Raw genomic sequence first — 18,121 nt, 5'->3', positions numbered from 1 at the left:
CAGCAATCTTGATTCCAGCTTGTGCTTCTTCCAGCCCAGCGTTCCTCATGATATACTCTGCATATAAGTTAAATAAGCAGGGTGACAATATACAACCTTGACGTACTCCTTTTCCTATTTGGAACCAGTCTGCTGTTTCATGTCCAGTTCTAACTGTTGCTTCCTGACCTGCATACAGGTTTCTCAAGAGGCAGGTCAGGTGGTCTGGGATTCCCATCTCTTTCAGAATTTTCCACAGTTTATTGTGATCTACACAGTCAAAGGCCTTGGCACAGTCAATGAAGCAGAAATAGATGTTTTTCTGGAACTCTCTTGCTTTCTCCATGATCCAGCGGATGTTGGCAATTTGATCTCTGGTTCCTCTGCCTTTTCTAAAACCTGCTTGAACATCTGGAAGTTCACAATTCACATATTGTTGAAGCCTAGCTTGGAGAATTTTGAGCATGACTTTACTAGAGTGTGAGATGAGTGCAATTGTGCGGTAGTTTGAGCATTCTTTGGCATTCCCTTTCTTTGGGATTAGAATGAAGACTGACCTTTTCGAGTCCTGTGGCCGTTGCTGAGTTTTCCAAATTTGCTGGCATATTGAGTGCAGCACTTTCACAGCATCATCTTTCAGGATTTGAAATAGCTCAATTGGAATTCCATCACCTCCACTAGCTTTGTTCGTCATGATGCTCTCTAAGGCCCACTTGACTTCACATTCCAAGATGTCTGGTTCCAGGTGAGTGATCACACCATCGTGATTATCTTCGTCGTGAAGATCTTTTTGTACAGTTTTTCTGTGTATTCTTGCCACCTCCTCTTAATATCTTCTGCTTCTGTTAGGTCCATACCATTTCTGTCCTTTTTCGAGCCCATCTTTGCATGAAATATTCCCTTGATAGTTCTAATTTTCTTGAAAAGATCTCTTGTTTTTCCTATTCTGTTGTTTTCCTCTATTTCTTTGCATTGATCGCTGAGGAAGGCTTTCTTATCTCTCCTTGCTATTCTTTGGAACTCTGCATTCAGATGCTTATATCTTTCCTTTCCTCCTTTACTTTTTGCCTCTCTTCTTTTCACAGCTATTTGTAAGGCCATTTTGCTTTTTTGCATTTCTTTTCCATGGGGATGGTCTTGGTCCCTGTCTCCTGTACAATGTCACGAACCTCCGTCCAGAGTTCATCAGGCACTCTATCTATCAGATCTAGTCCCTTAAATCTATTTCTTACTTCCACTGTATAATCATAAGGGATTTGATTTAGGTCATATCTGAATGGTCTAGTGGTTTTCCCTACTTTCTTCAATTTAAGTCTGAATTTGGCAATAAGGAGTTCGTGATCTGCGCCACAGTCAGCTCCTGGTCTTGTTTTTGCTAACTGTATACAGCTTCTCCATCTTTGGCTACAAAGAATATAATCAATCTGATTTCGGTGTTGCCCATCTGGTGATGTCCATGTGTAGTTATCAAATAATTATAAAATTAACAAACATCTCCAATGCCTCAGAATTCTTCCTATACCCATCCTTCTCTTTCACAATCCTAGTAATAATTTCCTTGCATTTCTTTTATGATTTATGCTTCTCTATACAATATAGTTTAGTTTTACAGATTAGAAGTTATATGGATAGAGTCATAGGGCATGTGTTCTTTCATGGCTTTTTTCCCTCTGAACTATTTTTGTGAGATTTAACCACATTGCCTGTAGCTGTAGTTTATTTTAATTACTGTTGAGTATTCCATTATATGAATACTGTAGAGTATTCCATTATATTAATTGACCACAATTTTTCATCCATTTTCTGTTTTATAGTGAATCAGGATTGCTTAAAAATTCCTTTCATGTATTCTTGTTGTGCTTGTGTTCGAGTTTCCTTGGGGAAAGTTCAGGGCTTTTATATAACCAACATACTCTATTAAGGCAAAGCCAGCTGCTAAAATATTGAAATACTTTTGATCCTGTTGGTAAAAAGCCATAGTATTCTACTATCTTCTCCAGAGAGATGCTGGAACTATCTTTATATTAGTTAAAACTTTAACTAATATTTTATTATTGACTAAGTGTTTCTATTACAATTTTTAGAAGTATGATTTATACTCTTCATTTCTACTTTCTTACTACTCATGGTTTCACTTCTCTACTTGTCTAGTTTCCATCCCTATGTATTAATTGAAAATTCTTTGGAAAATTGCCAGTGGCCTCATTTTTTAAAAAGTGACCTTTAAAAATTTCTTTCTAGTGTTTGATTTTTCGAGCATTTATTTTATTTTTATGATTTCTTTCTCTTTAATCCAAACTTTTGCCAGGAGTTTCTGTTTGCTCCTAGATGTTTCTGTTTTTTAAGATGTTTCTATTTTAATAGTGTTCACAGAATAATTTCATCTTCTTTCTTGACTCTAGGCTCCTTTCTCTAGCTTGCCTGTTTTGACACTAGCATCTCCATTCTTTTTTTATTGTTCTGAAACCCCGCTTGACCTTGCTTTCTGCGCTGTTTACAAGCTTTGTGTATTCTACCTCTTGTGTGCCTTTCATTTCCTTCTTTCTGCTTTTGTTATTACACTGTAGATAAGATAGATAAGAGTAATCTTACTTATTGCTTATGTCATCACAATAGCCTTTTTTTAAAAACTGATTTTCCTATGCAGAGCTCCCTCTGCCAGTCTGTGTTTCAAAATGTTGTTGGATGAGTATTCTCTCTCTCTCTCTTTTTTTTTTTTTTTGGCTGTGTACATAGGGTGATTTATTCTCCACAGAGTGATACATGCTAAGGTGGGTTGGGCCTGGGCCGATGTCCCCATATGTACATAACTGAATAAAATGGGTCTCTGAGAAGAAGTCTGATTTGTCTTTATGTGGAGGGGAACTGGAGAGGATGGAGATGGACGTGACAACCAGGATGTGTTCAGTCCTGTGCTGGTTCTGGCCTGCTATGTAGGGAGTTACAGCAGCTCTCAGGGTGGTCACTTCCAGGCAGGGGCAGCCTGCCGGGCTTGGAGGGCCTTCTGTACCACATCTTCCCACTGGGCATCTGATATCTCGCGAGCCCAGGCAGGAACCCCTGGCACAGGAAGGCTTATGCCAGCCACCGTCCTTTTTACCAGCTCTACATGTTCTGGGTCCATGGGAATAGAGCTGCAGTTGTTCAATGCTGTAGCTCCCTGCTCATCTTCGTCCTTACTTTCTAGTGGTGGGTCCGGCAAATGAAGCCCCAGGGCCTGGATCTAATCCTGAATATCAGCAACTGCATCTTCTCCATCCCCCACTGGTGCCAGTTCTACCTCCTCTTGTTCAGGATCTTGGTTCAGAGGCTGGTAGGAGTAGCCAGCTGGTCCTGCCCCTGTTTCCTCTTGTTCTTCCTCTGGTTCCTTACTGCTCTAATCCCCAGTGCCTTCCGTGGGGCCCTGATGTGGCCCGAGTTCCTCAGTCTGATTGGGGAAGATACGTTCAGGACCCATGGAGTCTTCCCCTAGAACTACTGCTGCCATTGGGCAGGGGCTGCGCAGAGCCCACGACCCAACCCTAGATGAGTATTCTCAACAGTTTTTATTATATCATTCTCTTGGTCTAAAACCATCAAGAACTCTCTAATCCCTACTGAATTCTCAGTCTGGCATTCAAGACCATTTATCTACAACCCAGTCTGTGTTTCAGAGTTTATCTTCCAGGTTTCCTCCAATGCACTGTGTGCCTGCCTTCCTGCCTCCATGATTTTATTTAAACTGGTTCCCCTGATTAGAACACCTACTGCTGCCAGTTCTGCCTACTAAACTAACATATTCTCTTTTTTTAAAGATTTATTTATTTTTGCTTGTACTGGGTCTTCCTTGCTGTGTGCCAGCTTTCTCTAGTTGTGGTGGAGTGGGGGAGCTACTCTTCAGCTGCAGTGTGGGTGCTTCTTATTGTGGTGACTTCTCTTGTGAAGCATGTGCTCTAGGGCGCCTGGGCTCAGTAGTTGTGGCACACGCCCTTAGTTGCACCGCGGCATGTGGGGCAAGTGGGGCATAATCCCTTTACAGACCAGGGATCACTGAACCAGTGTCCCCTGCACTGGTAGATGGATTCTTAACCTCTGGACCACCAGGGAAGCCCTGAACTTATTCAGGACCTTAAGAACATATTCTTTTTTTTTAACACTTAAAAATTTTTTATTTTACTGAAGTATAGTTGATTTACAATGTCAATTTCCACCGTACAGCAAAGTGACTTAGTTATACATATATACACATGCTTTTTCATATTATTTTTCATTATGATTTATCACAGAATACTGAAGAGCTCCCTGTACTATACGATGGGACTCTGTTGTTTATTATTTATAACACTTTTATCACCCACTAAGTACTTCTTCAGAAGTTGCCTCTTTCACTGTAACAACCGAAGAACAGATGATATGATTAGTGACCTGTGGAACAGTCCAGCACTTCTCATGATGTACTCTGCATACAAGTTAAATAAGCAAGGTGACAATAAACAGCCTTGATGTACTCCTTTCCTGATTTGGAACCAGTCTGTTGTTCCATGTCCAGTTTAAACTGTTGCTTCTTGACCTGGAGGTTTCTCAGGAGGCAGGTCAGGTGGTCTGGTATGCTCATCTTTTTCAGAATTTTCCACAGTATGTTGTGATTCACACAGTCAAAGGTTTTAGTATAGTCAATAAAGCAGAAGAAGATGTTTTTCTGGAACTCTCGTGCTTTTTCAATGATCCAACGGATGTTGGCAATTTGATCTCTGGTTCCTCTGTCTTTTCGAGACACCCTTTTAGGCATTCCGTGGAAAGGACGTAGGCCGATTTCTTTGATTCTCTCCCTTTGGTGGCTATGGAAATCGGTTCCCATCCTCCCATATTAAAAAATAAATAATAATGGTGTTTACCTTCCATTTGACGTCTTTGCCAGAGATGCCCCAGGGCCTCTGGCCCGCCACCCCTCCCTGCTCTCTCCCCACCAAAGGCCTTTTAACTGACTCATTCCTCTACAGTTTGGGCCAGTGTGAAACATTCACAATAAAAAAACAAAACCCAGGACAGCCAGGCCCTCCCACGTCCCCCTCTCCCCGCTGCTCGCCCCGCACGTGGCTCTGCGGCTCCAGCGTCGGTCCTGAGCTTGTGACTGGCTCTCCTGCCTATGCAGAGGGCGGCTTCTGGGGACGCCGCTTGCCCGGAGCCTGCGGCCGCTGCAAAAGCCCACGAGAGGCGGCGGGGACAGACCCGCGCGCCAAGCAGCTGTCACTTGCCGCCCAAGAACATATTCTTAAGGTTCATTTTCTGATACCTATCTTGCCATTTCTAGCTCTTCTATTCAGGATGATCTTTTTCCTCTTTGAATCCCTACAGCATTCATTGTGTTTCCATCCCCTTAGTGCTCACACATAGATAGCTACATGAAGCAAAACTACTCTGTCTCCAGCCTCCAGTGTCCTTATCTATAATGATTGTATTTACTTACATTTTACACCCTTCAGAGAGTACTTCAGAGTCCTGAAAGATACTCGGTACTTAGTAAATGCTGGGCAAATTGAGTATTTACCTTGGAAACCCAATATGCTTTAACATATTTTCTAAATGTTAGGTATTTACCTTCTTTCTGGATTTCTTTATGTACTGCACTTTGATGAGCTTCTTTAAAGATGGGGACTGTCTTTTATATTCTTTCATAAAGAACCTGCTAAGAAGTGTTTTGAGTGGAAACTGGATAAGAAATTTTGAAATGGTAGAATGGTAGAATTCAACCCTGGAATGTTGAATATGAAGGTGTCTTCCAATGCTAAAATTAATATTGTAGATTCTTTCCATGAGGATGACTTTACCTTTTCTAACAGTTGATTTTCAGATTTGTAGTTCTCAAAATTTCCAATGTTATATATGTTTAAAAGTATAATCTCTCACCCACTGAATTAGTATATATATTATTTTAATAGTAATTCATTAATTTCAGTATAAATACCCGAACAATATATTTGGGATCCACGATGGTTCAAACTGAATTTGTTGTGTTTCTGCAAGAAGTAGCTCTTACTTTTTACTACATGTTTCCTCTATTTCCTATATCTAATTATGCTTCTTTGATTTTAGCTTTTTTTTACAAGTTAAAATCCCTGATATCAATTTAGTTCAGTTCAGTTATGTCGCTCAATCATGTCCGACTCTTTGCGACCCCATAGACTGCAGCAGGCCAGGTCTCCCTGTCCATCACCGACTCCCGGAGTTTATCCAAACTCATGTCCATTGAGTCGGTGATGCCATCCAACAATCTCATCCTCAGTCGTCCCCTTCTCCTCCTTTCTTCAATTTTTCCCAGCACCAGGGTCTTTTCAAATGAGTTAGCTCTTCACATCAGGTGGCTAAAGTATTGGAGTTTTGGCTTCAGCATCAGTCCTTCCAATGAACACTCAGGACTGATTTCCTTTAGGATGGACTGGTTGGATCTCCTTGCAGTCCAAGGGACTCTCAAGAGTCTTCTCCAACACCACAGTTCAAAAGCATCAATCTTCAGCACTCAGCTTTCTTTATAGTCCAACTCCCACATCCGTATATGACTACTGGAGAAACCATAGCCTTGACTAGACGGAACTTGATTGGCAATGTAATGTCTCTGCTTTTTAATATGTTGTCTAGGTTGGTCATAACCTTCCTTCCAAGGAGTAAGCGTCTTTTAATTTCATGGCTGCAATCAGCATCTGCAGTGATTTTGGAGCCTCCAAAAATAAAGTCAGCCACTGTTTCCACTGTTTTTCCATCTATTTCCCATGAAGTGATGGGACCAGATGCCACCATCTTAGTTTTCTGAGTGTTAAGCTTTAAGCCAACTTTTTCACTCTCCTCTTTCACTTTCATCAAGAGGCTCTTTAGTTCCTCTTCACTTTCTGCCGTAAAGGTGGTGTCATCTGCATATCTGAGGTTATTGATATTTCTCCTGGCAAACTTGATTCCAGCTTCTGCTTCTTCCAGCCCAGAGTTTCTCATGAGGAACTCTGCATAGAAATTAAATAAGCTGGGTGACAATATACAGCCTTGATGAACTCCTTTTCCTATTTGGAACCAGTCTGTGGTTCCATGTCCAGTTCTAACTGTGGCTTCCTGACCTGCATACAGATTTCTCAAGAGGCGGGTCAGGTGGTCTGGTATTCCCATCTCTTTCAGAATTTCCCACAGTTTATTGTAGTCCACACAAAGGCTTTGGCATAGTCAATAAAGCAGAAATAGATGTTTTTCTGGAACTTTGTTGCTTTTTCGATGATCCAGCAGATGTTGGCAATTTGATCTCTGGGTCCTCTGCCTTTTCTAAAACCAGCTTGAATTCTGGAAGTTCACGGTTCACGTATTGCTGAAGCCTGGCTTGGAGAATTTTGAGAATTGCTTTACTAGCGTGTGAGATAAATGCAATTGTGTGGTAGTTTCAGCACTCTTTGGCATTGCCTTTCTTTGGGATTGGAATGAAAACTGACTTTTTCCAATCCTGTGGCCACTGCTGAGTTTTCCAAATTTGTTGACACCTTGAGTGCAGCACTTTCACAGCATCATCGTTTAGGATTTGAAATAGCTCAACTGCAATTCCATCACCTCCACTAGCTTTGTTTGTAGTGATGCTTCCTAAGACCCACTTGTCTTCATATTCCAGGATGTCTGGCTCTAGGTGAGTGATCACAGCACCGTGATTATCTGGGTCGTGCAGATCTTTCTTTGTACAGTTCTTCTGTGTATTCTTGCCACCTCTTCTTAATAACTTCTGCTTCTGTTAGGTCCACACCATTTCTGTCCTTTAGTGAGCCCATCTTTGCATGAAATGTTCCCTTGGTATCTCTAATTTTCTTGAAGAAATCTCTAGTCTTTCCCATTCTATTCCTTTCCTCTATTTCTTTGCACTGGTCACTGAGGAAGGCTTTCTTCTCTCTCCTTGCTATTCTTTGGAACTCTGCACTCAAATGGGTATATCTTTCCTTTTCTCCTCTGCTTTTTGCTTCTCTTCTCAGTTACTACTTGCAATTGTTGGGATATCTTAGTTTAATTGTTAGTATTTTTCTTTCTTAGTGGTATATAAAATAATGATGTATCTTAAAATTGATGGTGCCTTCAGTCAGTTCAGTTCAGTTGCTCAGCCGTGTTCGACTCTTTGCGACCCCATGAATCACAGCACACCAGGCCTCCCTGTCCATCACCAACTCCTGGAGTTCACTCAAACTCCTGTCCATCGAGTTGGTGATGCCATCCAGCCATCTCATTCTCTGTCGTCCCCTTCTCCTCCTGCCCCCAATCCCTTCCAGCATCAGGGTCTTTTCCAGTGAGTCAACTCTTCACATGAGGTGGCCAGAGTATTGGAGTTTCAGCTTCAGCATAAGTCCTTTCAGTGATCACCCAGGACTGATCTCCTTTAGGATGGACTGGTTGGATCTCCTTGCAGTCCAAGGGACTCTCAAGAGTCTTCTCCAACACCACAGTTCAAAAGCATCAATTCTTCGGTGCTCAGCTTTCTTCACAGTCCAACTCTCACATCCATACATGACCACTGGAAAAACCATAGCCTTGACTAGATGGACCTTTAGATGGTGCCTTAGTTCTGATGAAATATATTAGTTGTAAAAACATGTAGATTGTTGGTAGATTGGATTGACATATACATACTACTATGTACAAATAGATAATTAATGATAACCTACTGTATAGTACAGGGAACTCTACTCAATGCTCTGTGGTGACCTAAATGGGAAGAAAATCCAACAAAGTGTGTATTTATGTGTGTGTGTGTGTGTGTCTGGTTCACTTTGCTGTACAGCAGAAGCTAACATTGTGAAACAACTATACTCCAATAAAAATTAATTAATAAAAAATTTGCTTCCAATCCAACAACTAATTCTTTCAGAAATCACTAATTTCATACACTGTGACAGAATGTACATGACAGATGGAAGCTTGCCTTCCATTATTAAACTGAGAATTGAGTATGCTGAGCAATTGAAAATGTCTGTAAAAAAATAAAATTATGCTTCTATATCTCTGTACAGTTCAAATTATGAAATTCATGTTGTGCTTCATGGCAGCTTTCCTATTAACATATTAATTTCAAAAATTATTGGGTGTGCTTAATATCAACTTCTGACTTTTAATGAAGAAAGCCTAAAAATTAAAAAAAAAATGTAGACCGTAATTTCTTAACATTTCCCTCATTTGTCTTTCTAGTCACTTGACTACCATTGTAGTTTGTTTCTTCAGTATTTCTTCTTTGTTTTTATAAAATGAGATAAATTCATTTAGCATAAAACTCACCATTTTGACCATTTTAAAGTATACAGTTTATTGATTGTTAAATATATTTGCAATATTATGCAGCCATCATGAATTAGTATTCATGAATATATTCCAGAATATTTTCATCACCCCAAAAAGAAACCCCATGCTTAGTAATTTATCCCTTTGCCTATCCTTATGGCGACCACTAACCCACTTTCTGTCTTGTGGATTTTCCTGTCCTGGAAACTTTATTTAAATGGAATCTTACAGTGTATGGCCTTTTGCATTTTAATTTATCACAATGTTTTCAAGTTTCATTCATATTGTAACATGCATCAGTATGTCCTTCCTTTTTATTGCCAAGTAAAATTATATTGCATGGATATACCACTATTTATATTTTTTCAGTTGATGAATATATTTTTTCACTTCTTGGTTGTTATAAATAAATATTCTGCTAAAAATCCATGTGCAAATTTTTGCATGTAGAAAACATATCTTCTCAATTCTTTTGAGTATATAGCTAGGAATGAAATTGCTAAGTTAACTCTGTGTGTAACTTTTGAGCAACTGCCAAAGTTTTCGTCATGGTTGCACCATTTAACTTTTCCACTGACAATGTATGAGCCTTCCAGTTTCTCTACTCTTCATCAACACTTGCTATTTCCCCTTTTTTTTTTTTTCATTGTGGCCATCCTAGCAGGTGCAAATAGTATTCCTCACTGTTTAGGTGGTATTTCTCTCACAACTTCTTCACTGACCTCCTGGTCTCTTCCTTCTTTAGAATAGATTTCCAAAGGGACATTAAAATAATTTAATTTCCTCTTCAAAAATCTAAATGGTTGCATAAGAGATCTATCAAATTAAATATGAATTTGCTATCCTGGAACTCAAGGATTTTTAATCTACTAATATGTATGGAGCTACACTTTGGTTGCTAGTGCATTAGTTTTCAACAAAACTGAAAAATTCAGCTGTCATCTGACTATCTTTTATACTGTCCTTTTACCTGCCTTTGTTAATTTTGTTTCCTGTACCTCCACTTCTGTAGGTGAAATTACTACTTTTCCTTCAAGGCTTATCTCAAAAATCATATTCCAAATGAAACCTCTTCTGATCCTTTGTTCTTTCCCTTTTTTTGATCATCCAGCGTAATTGGTATGTTTTTTACATCATCTATCTTATTCTGCCTTATAATCTGAAACACTGAGTTCTTTCCTTGACCTTCCTCATTAGTACAAAAACTTACTCATCTTGTGTCCCTGCAGTGCCTTACACATATAAAATATTTAATAATGATCAACTAATTTGAAATTGTTCAATGGTTTAACAGATATTAGATGAACTTTTTGAGGTATAGAGTGCTGTGTGGTACTGAAATGAAGCAGGACCCTATACTCCTTCTTCCTCATGTCCTCTGCCTGCCTTTTCTCTGTGGAAAAACTTTATCCAAAGGATAAATTTAATCAGAAGTGAGAAAAAGAAGAAGCAAAGAAAAACAATCTGACAAGACTAATCATGAAAAATTTGCACCTTGTTTTATGTCCTTGGATATGTTCAAGTGTCTCTTGTTTTATAGTCTATGGGAACTTGGATAGAACTTGTACCCCGCTGTTGTGTGAAAATTGTATAAATCTTAATTTATGTTGTATTGGTTCATGGTGCTTTTCAGGCATACACTATCCTTCTACTTTTCTGTGTATTCATTCTATTAATTTTTGAGAGTTTGATACTGAAATGCCAACTAAAAATCTTAATTTACAAAAAGGGGGGGGGGAACAAGATGGCAGAGGAGTAGGTGAACGTGGAGCACATCTCTCTCCATGGATACATCAGGAATACACCTTCAGACACACAAGTGCATGCAGAACACCAGCTGAGAGTGGACAGGAGTACCTGACCGGCGGAAAAGAATATATAGAACCATGCAAAACTCAGTAGGACCAAGGAACTAGGGGGAAAAACAGGAGTGTTAGTAGGACTGGACCTGCCCTCTGTGGGTGGGGGAACTGAAGCAGGGGTTCAATTCTCACATCAGGGCAATTGTCTGAGTCAGAGGAGAAACATTTAAGGCTGAGAGTGAAACAGCTCACCTGTGGCAGCCTAAATGGAATGAGAATCGGACAGTCCTTGCCACAGCCGTACATACCCCGGACAGGAACCCTGGTTCCCTGGAAGGTGCAGTGGCTGGGAGCTGGAGTTTAGGGATTGTGGAGCAATCCCAGGGTGAGGGCTGCTGTTGACTGCAGAAAGATTGAGGGGATGTGAGGGTGAAGATCGTGGTGGGAAATGCTGGTGGAGGAAAGCCAGGCAGCCATGGAAGCAAGGCAAAACTGCTAAGTCACACACAGAGGGTGGAGCTCTCTCCCACATGCCAGCATCGGCAACGAACAATAGAGAGGCTAGCCCATCAAACACCTGATGCACTGAACTACAGAGTAGGACCCCACCCAGGGTTCCTCTTTAAGTGCCCCAGCCAGGTGGGCCTCCTCTACATGCCTGATGCACCGACCAACAGAGAGAACCCCAGGCAAGGGAGCCCTCTAAGTACTTGTATGGGTGGAGCTACGGAGAAAGACTGGCCAAAGAGGCCTTCTGATCACCAGCTACAAGAGGCTCGAAAAAAGACTCTGATAGGCCCATAACTTCTGCACCTGAGGCAGTCCGTGTCCCTGCACACTAGGCGCCACCACGGTCCCCACAAGCCAAGCAGCTGTGCCACCCTCACGCTCAACTCTCACTGGGGCAGAGCTGCCACAGGCAAAAAAAAGTCTTGCATTTATATGTGCAGGGTTGCTTCAGTCGTGGTGGACTCTTTGTGACCCTGTAGACTGTGTGACCTGGCAGGCTTCTCTATTAGGGAGAGGGTATCTCCAGGTAAGAATGCTGGAGCGTATTGGCCAATACTTGTTGCCGTACCCTTCTAGAGCACTATATTTCCTGTTGCCCTAGCTGTCCAGTCCCCTGAGTACCTGGTGCTGCCAGAACCCCTGCGACCCAAGCAGCTGCACCACCTCCACACCTGGCCCTCACAGGGGCAAACCCAAGTCCTCCAGGGCAGCCTCAGGAGAAAACCCCAGTGGATGACCCACATGTAGAGGTGGAAATAAAACCACAATTGAAAACCAGGGGCAGTGTGGCTAAGGAAGAAGACCCAAAACCTTCCCACCCTCTGTACAAGCTGCAGATTAAATCCCCATGTTCAACTAGGCAGACTCTGTGTCTATGGAATATTTAAAAGGTCATTGAGAACTCCCAAGAAAAAAAAGTACTAGTTCTGATAGCTGTGGACATTGGAGGCGAAAGTACACAGAAGTAGGACCAAATTAGAATCTGAGCTGCCCCCACAGCAGGTCCAGAGATCAGCACAGTGTTGGAGGGCATCCTAGGGAAGTAAGGTGTCCTGTAACTCCCAGTGAGGGAAAGGACTCTGAGAGCAGTGATTCAAGAAAAACACTTATTATTCTTATGTTTTGACTTGCTCTGCAGATTCTTTTGGATTTTTTTCTTTTTTCTTTTCCTTTTTTTCCTCCCCTCTGTTGTAGTTGTCGATTTTATTGGCTCTATGGAATTCAATTAAGCTTTTGGCTTTTTTTTTCTCAGTCACATTTTTTATTGTTGTTATAAACCTCTGCCTCTATGTTGGGTTTTTGCAGTTCTGTGGAGTTTTTCTCATTTTTTAATTATAATTTTAAAAAATCTATTATTATTTTTTCTACATTTATTCCTTTGCTTTTCCTACTATTCTTTTCCCTTGCAGTTAATCTTTATATAAATATTCTTTATCTACCTCAATTTAACTTTTAATATCTATTCTTTCTTTCTTTCTCTCCTTTCCTTTCAACATATTTGTTAGTTTTATTTTCATTGCTTTATTTCCCAATTGGCACTTTGCTTTAATTTTGTTTTCTAGTTTGTGCTTTAGTTAGTTTTGTTCTGGTAGATATAATTTTTGGTTTCCTTCTGGGTCAGTCTACTGTACTTTATTTTTGTTGGACTGTTTTGATTTTGCTTATGGGTGTATATATATGTGTGTATATTCACTCACACTTTTTTTATTGTCATAAACCTCTACCTCTACATTGGGCTTTTGCAATTCTGTGAAGTTTTCTTTCTTTCTTTTTTCTCTTTCTTCTCCCATTTTTTTTCTCTTTTTTATAATTTTAATTTTTAATTCTTTTAAACCTGCTATATTTTTTCTACATTTATTCCTTTGTTTGCCTCTCCTACTGTTCTTTTCCCCTTGCAGTTAATCTTGTAGCTAATCTTCATGTACCTCTGTTTAACTTTGCTTATCTATTCTTTCTTTCCTTTCCTCTCAACTTATTTGTTAGTTTTGTTTTCATTGCCTTACTCCCCTTTCGCATCTTGCTTTAGTTTTGTTTTTTAGTTTGTACTTTAGCTAGTTTTGTTCTTTACTGGTGAATATAATTTTTGATTTCCTTTGTTCATTGGGTCAGTCTACTGTACTTTATTTTTGTTGGACTGTTTTTACTTTGCTCATGGGTGTATATGTAGCTATGTATATTCCATTATTTTAATTATTATTTCATTATTTTGTAACTGCCATTTGTCTGGGGTTCATCTTTGGTTTCTCATTTTTGGATATTTGGTTTAATCTCACTTAATGGCATAACAAACCCCTTGTGGAATCTTTGTTCCTGACCAGAGATCAAGCTCTGAGTCTTTGGAGTAGGAGCACTGACTCAAAGACCCTAGAATACCAGAGAACTAACCCTCAGTTCAGTTCAGTTCAGTTCAGTCGCTCAGTCGTGTCTGACTCTCCGCGATCCCATGAATCACAGCACGCCAGGCCTCCCTGTCCATCACCAACTCCCGGAGTTCACTCAAACTCATGTCCATCGAGTAGGTGATGCCATCCAGCCATCTCACTCTCTGTCGTCCCCTTCTCCTCCCACCCGCAATCCCTCCCAGCATCAGAGTCTTTTCTAGTGAGTCAACTTGTCGCATGAGGTGGCCAAAGTATTGGAGTTTTAGCTTTAGCATAAGTCTTTCCAATGAACACCCAGGATTGATCTCCTTTAGAATGAACTGGTTGGATCTCCTTGCAGTCCAAGGGACTCTCAAGAGTCTTCTCCAGCACCACAGTTCAAAAGCATCAATTCTTTGGCGCTCAGCTTTCTTCACAGTCCAAATCTCACATCCATACATGACCACTGGAAAAACCATAGCCTTGACTAAGCGGACTTTGGTTGGCAAAGTAATGGGTGTATCAAATAGTGAGAACTCACACAAAGGAAACCTCTTGAATACAAGACCCAATATCACCCAACCACCAGTAGCACCCTGTGCAGGAAGTCTCATCCACACAACAAACAAAATAAAAATACAAACCCAATCATCAGTAGACAGGAGTACCACCTCACTCAGCCTTGTCCATCAGAGGCAAAACAAACAAACAAACAAAAACTCAACACAGATCTCACCCTAAAGCTTACACAAACCACTGGACCAACCTTAGGAGGGCAGAAACCAAAAGGAAGAAAGAATTCAACCTTCTTCAAGGAAAGAATTCAACTTTCCTTGAAGCCTGGGACACAATAAGTTAAAAAAAATTAATGAAAAGGCAGAGAAATACTACACAAATGAAGGAATAAACTAGAGACACAGAAGTCCAAGTAAATGAAGAGGAAATAGGCAAACTACCTGAACAAGAATTCAGAATAATGATAGTAAAGATGATTAAAAAAAACCTGGAAAATAAAATGGAGAAAGTGCAAGAATCAATTAACAAAGCCTGGAAAATCCTGTGGACAGAAGAGCTTGATAGGCTATAGTCCATGGTGTCACAAAGAGCTGGATACAACTGAGTGGCTCCACTTTCTTTCACTTAGAAGAATTAAAGAATAAACATACAGAGATAAACAACACAATTACTGAAATTAAAAATACTCTAGAAGGAGTCGATAGCAGAATATCTGAAGCAGAAGAACGAATCAGTGAGCTGGAAGATAAAATGGTGGAAGTAATTTCTGAAGAGCAGAATAAAGTAAAAAGAATGAAAAGAATGGAGGATAGTCTCTGAGACCTCTGGGGCAGTATAAAACACACCAACATTCTAATTATAGGTGTCCCAGAAGAGGAGAAAAAGAAAGGGTATGAGAAAATTTTTGAATAGGTTATAGATGAAAATTTCCCCCAAATGGAAAAGGAAATAGTCAATCAAGTCCAAGAGTCCCATACAGGATAAATCCAAGAAGAAACATGCCAAGACACATGGTAATCAGACTAACAAAGACTAAACACAATTTAAAGATTAAACGCAGCCAGGGAGAAGCAACAAGTAACATACAAGGGAAATCCCATATGCTTAACAGCTGATCTGTCAGCAGAAATTCTACAGGCCAGAAGGGAATGGCAGGATATACTTAAAGTACTGAAAGGGAAAAATCTAAAACCAAGATTACTGTACCTAGCAAAGGTTAAAAGAATTTAGTACCACAAAACCAGCTTTACAACAAATGTTAAAGGGACTTATATAGTCAAGAAATACAAGAGAAGAAAAAAGATCTACAAAATCAACCCCAAACAATTAAGAAAATGGCAATAGGAAAATATATATCAATAATTACTTTAAATGTAAATGGATTAAATGCTCCAACCAAAAGACACAGACTGGCTGAATGGATACAAAAACAAGACCCATATATATGCTGTCTAGCAAGAAACCGACTTCAGACCTAAAGATGCATATAGACTGAAAGTGACAGGGTGGAAAAATATATTCCATGCAAATGGGAAGCAAAAGAAAGCAGGAGTAGCAATCTTCATATCAGACAAAAAAGACCTTAAAATAAAGAAGATTACAAGAGATAAGGAAGGACACTACATGATGATCAAGGGATGAATCCAAGAGGAAGATATAACAATTTTAAATATCTAAGCACCCAACATAGGAGCACCTCAATACATAAGACAAACACTAACAGACGTAAAAGGAGAAGTTGACAGTAACACAATAGTAGTAGGAGATTTTAACACCTCACTCACACCAATGGACAGATCATCAAAACAGAAAATTAATAAGGAAACACAAGTCTTAAATGATACATTAGATGAGATGGATCTCATTGATATCTTCAGGACATTCCATCCAAATGCAGAAGAATACACCTTCTTCTTAAGTGTACATGGAACATTCTTCAGATAGACCACATCTTGGGTCACAAATCAAACCTCAGTAAATTTAAGAAAATTGAAATCAAATCAAGCATCTCCTCTGACCACAATGCTATGAGACTAGATATCAATTACAAGAAGAAAACTAAGAAACACGGACACATGGAGATTAAAAAACACGTTTCTAAATAACCAACAGGTTTCCAAAAAAGTCAAAAGGGAGACAAAAAATTTTTTAGAAACAAATGACAATGAAAACATGACAACTCAAAACCTATGGGATGCAGCAAAAGCAGTTCTAAGAGTGAAGATTATAGCAATACAATCCTACCTCGAGAAATAAGAAAACCATTGAATAGACAACCTAGCTTTACACCAAAAACAACTGGAAAAAGAAGAACAAAAAACCCCCAAAATTAGTAGAAGGAAAGAAATCATGAAGATATGAGCAGAGATAAATGAAAAAGAAATGAAAGAGACAATAGTAAAGATTAATAAAACTAAAAACTGGTTCTTTGAGAAGATAAACAAAATTGACAAACTTTTAGCCAGACTCATCAAGGAAAAAAGAGAGAAGAATCAAATCAACAATATGAGAAATGAAAAAGGAGAGGTCACAGCAGACAATGGAGAAATACAAAGGATTATAAGAGACTATTATTTTATTGCCATAAAATAGATAACCTGGAAGAAATGGGCAGATTCTTAGAAAAGTTCAATCTTCCAAGACTGAACCAGGAAGAAATAGAAATATGAACCACCCAATTACAAGCACTGAAATTGAAGCTGTGATAAAAAAAAATTCCCCAAAAAACAAAAGCCAAGGACCAGATGGCTTCATAGGAGAATTCTAACATTTAGAGAAGAGCTAATGCCTATCCTTCTAAAACTCTTTCAAAAAATTGCAGAGGAAGGAGCACTTCCAAACTCATTCTTCGAGGCCACCATCACCCTGATATCAAAACTAGACAAAGACAACACACAAAAGAAAACTACAGGCCAATATCATTGATGAACCTAGATGTAAAAATCTTCAACAGAATTTTAGCAAACAGAATTCAGCAACACATCAAAGAGCTCAAACACCATTATCAAGTTGGGTTTATTCCAAGGATGCAAGGATTCTTCAATATACACAAATCAATCAATGTGAAACACCATATTAACAAATTGAAAGATAAAACCATATGATACTCTCAATAGATGCAGAAAAAGCCTTTGACAAAATTCGGCACCCATTTATGATTAAAACACTTCAAAATGGGCATAGAAGGAACCTACCTCAACATCAGTTCACTTCAGTTCAGTCGCTCAGTCGTGTCCGACTCTCCGCGACCCCATGAATCACAGCACGCCAGGCCTCCCTGTCCATCACCAACTCCCGGAGTTCACTCAAACTCATGTCCACAGAGTCGGTGATTCCATCCAGCCATCTCATTCTCCGTCGTCCCCTGCTCCTCCCGCCCCCAACCTTTCCCAGCATCAGAGTCTTTTCCAGTGAGTCAACTCGTCGCATGAGGTGGCCAAAGTATTGCAGTTTCAACTTTAGCATCAGTCCCTCCAATGAACATCCAGGATTGATCTCCTTTAGAATGGACTGGTTGGATCTCCTTGCAGTATAAGGGACTCTCAAGAGTCTTCTCCAACACCACAGTTCAAAAGCATCGATTCTTCGGCCATCAGCTTTCTTCACAGTCCAACTCTCACATCCATACATGACCACGGGAAAAACCATTGCCTTGACTAGACGGACCTTGGTTGGCAAAGTAATGTCTCT

General features: G+C 39.8%; 1 pseudogene; it reads right to left on the bottom strand.

The window, feature by feature from the left end:
* Nucleotides 1-2,941: 2,941 nt before the first annotated feature.
* On the bottom strand, nucleotides 2,942-3,505 carry LOC129561914 (male-enhanced antigen 1 pseudogene; annotated as a pseudogene).
* Nucleotides 3,506-18,121: the final 14,616 nt, after the last annotated feature.

This window comes from Moschus berezovskii, chromosome 5, assembly GCF_049115385.1.
Source record: "Moschus berezovskii isolate FMDL1 chromosome 5, NW_MosBer_1.0, whole genome shotgun sequence".
Classification (NCBI taxonomy): Eukaryota; Metazoa; Chordata; class Mammalia; order Artiodactyla; family Moschidae; genus Moschus; species Moschus berezovskii.
The sequence above is the reverse complement of the archived record's forward strand: the minus strand, read 5'-3'. Positions and strand labels throughout refer to the sequence as shown.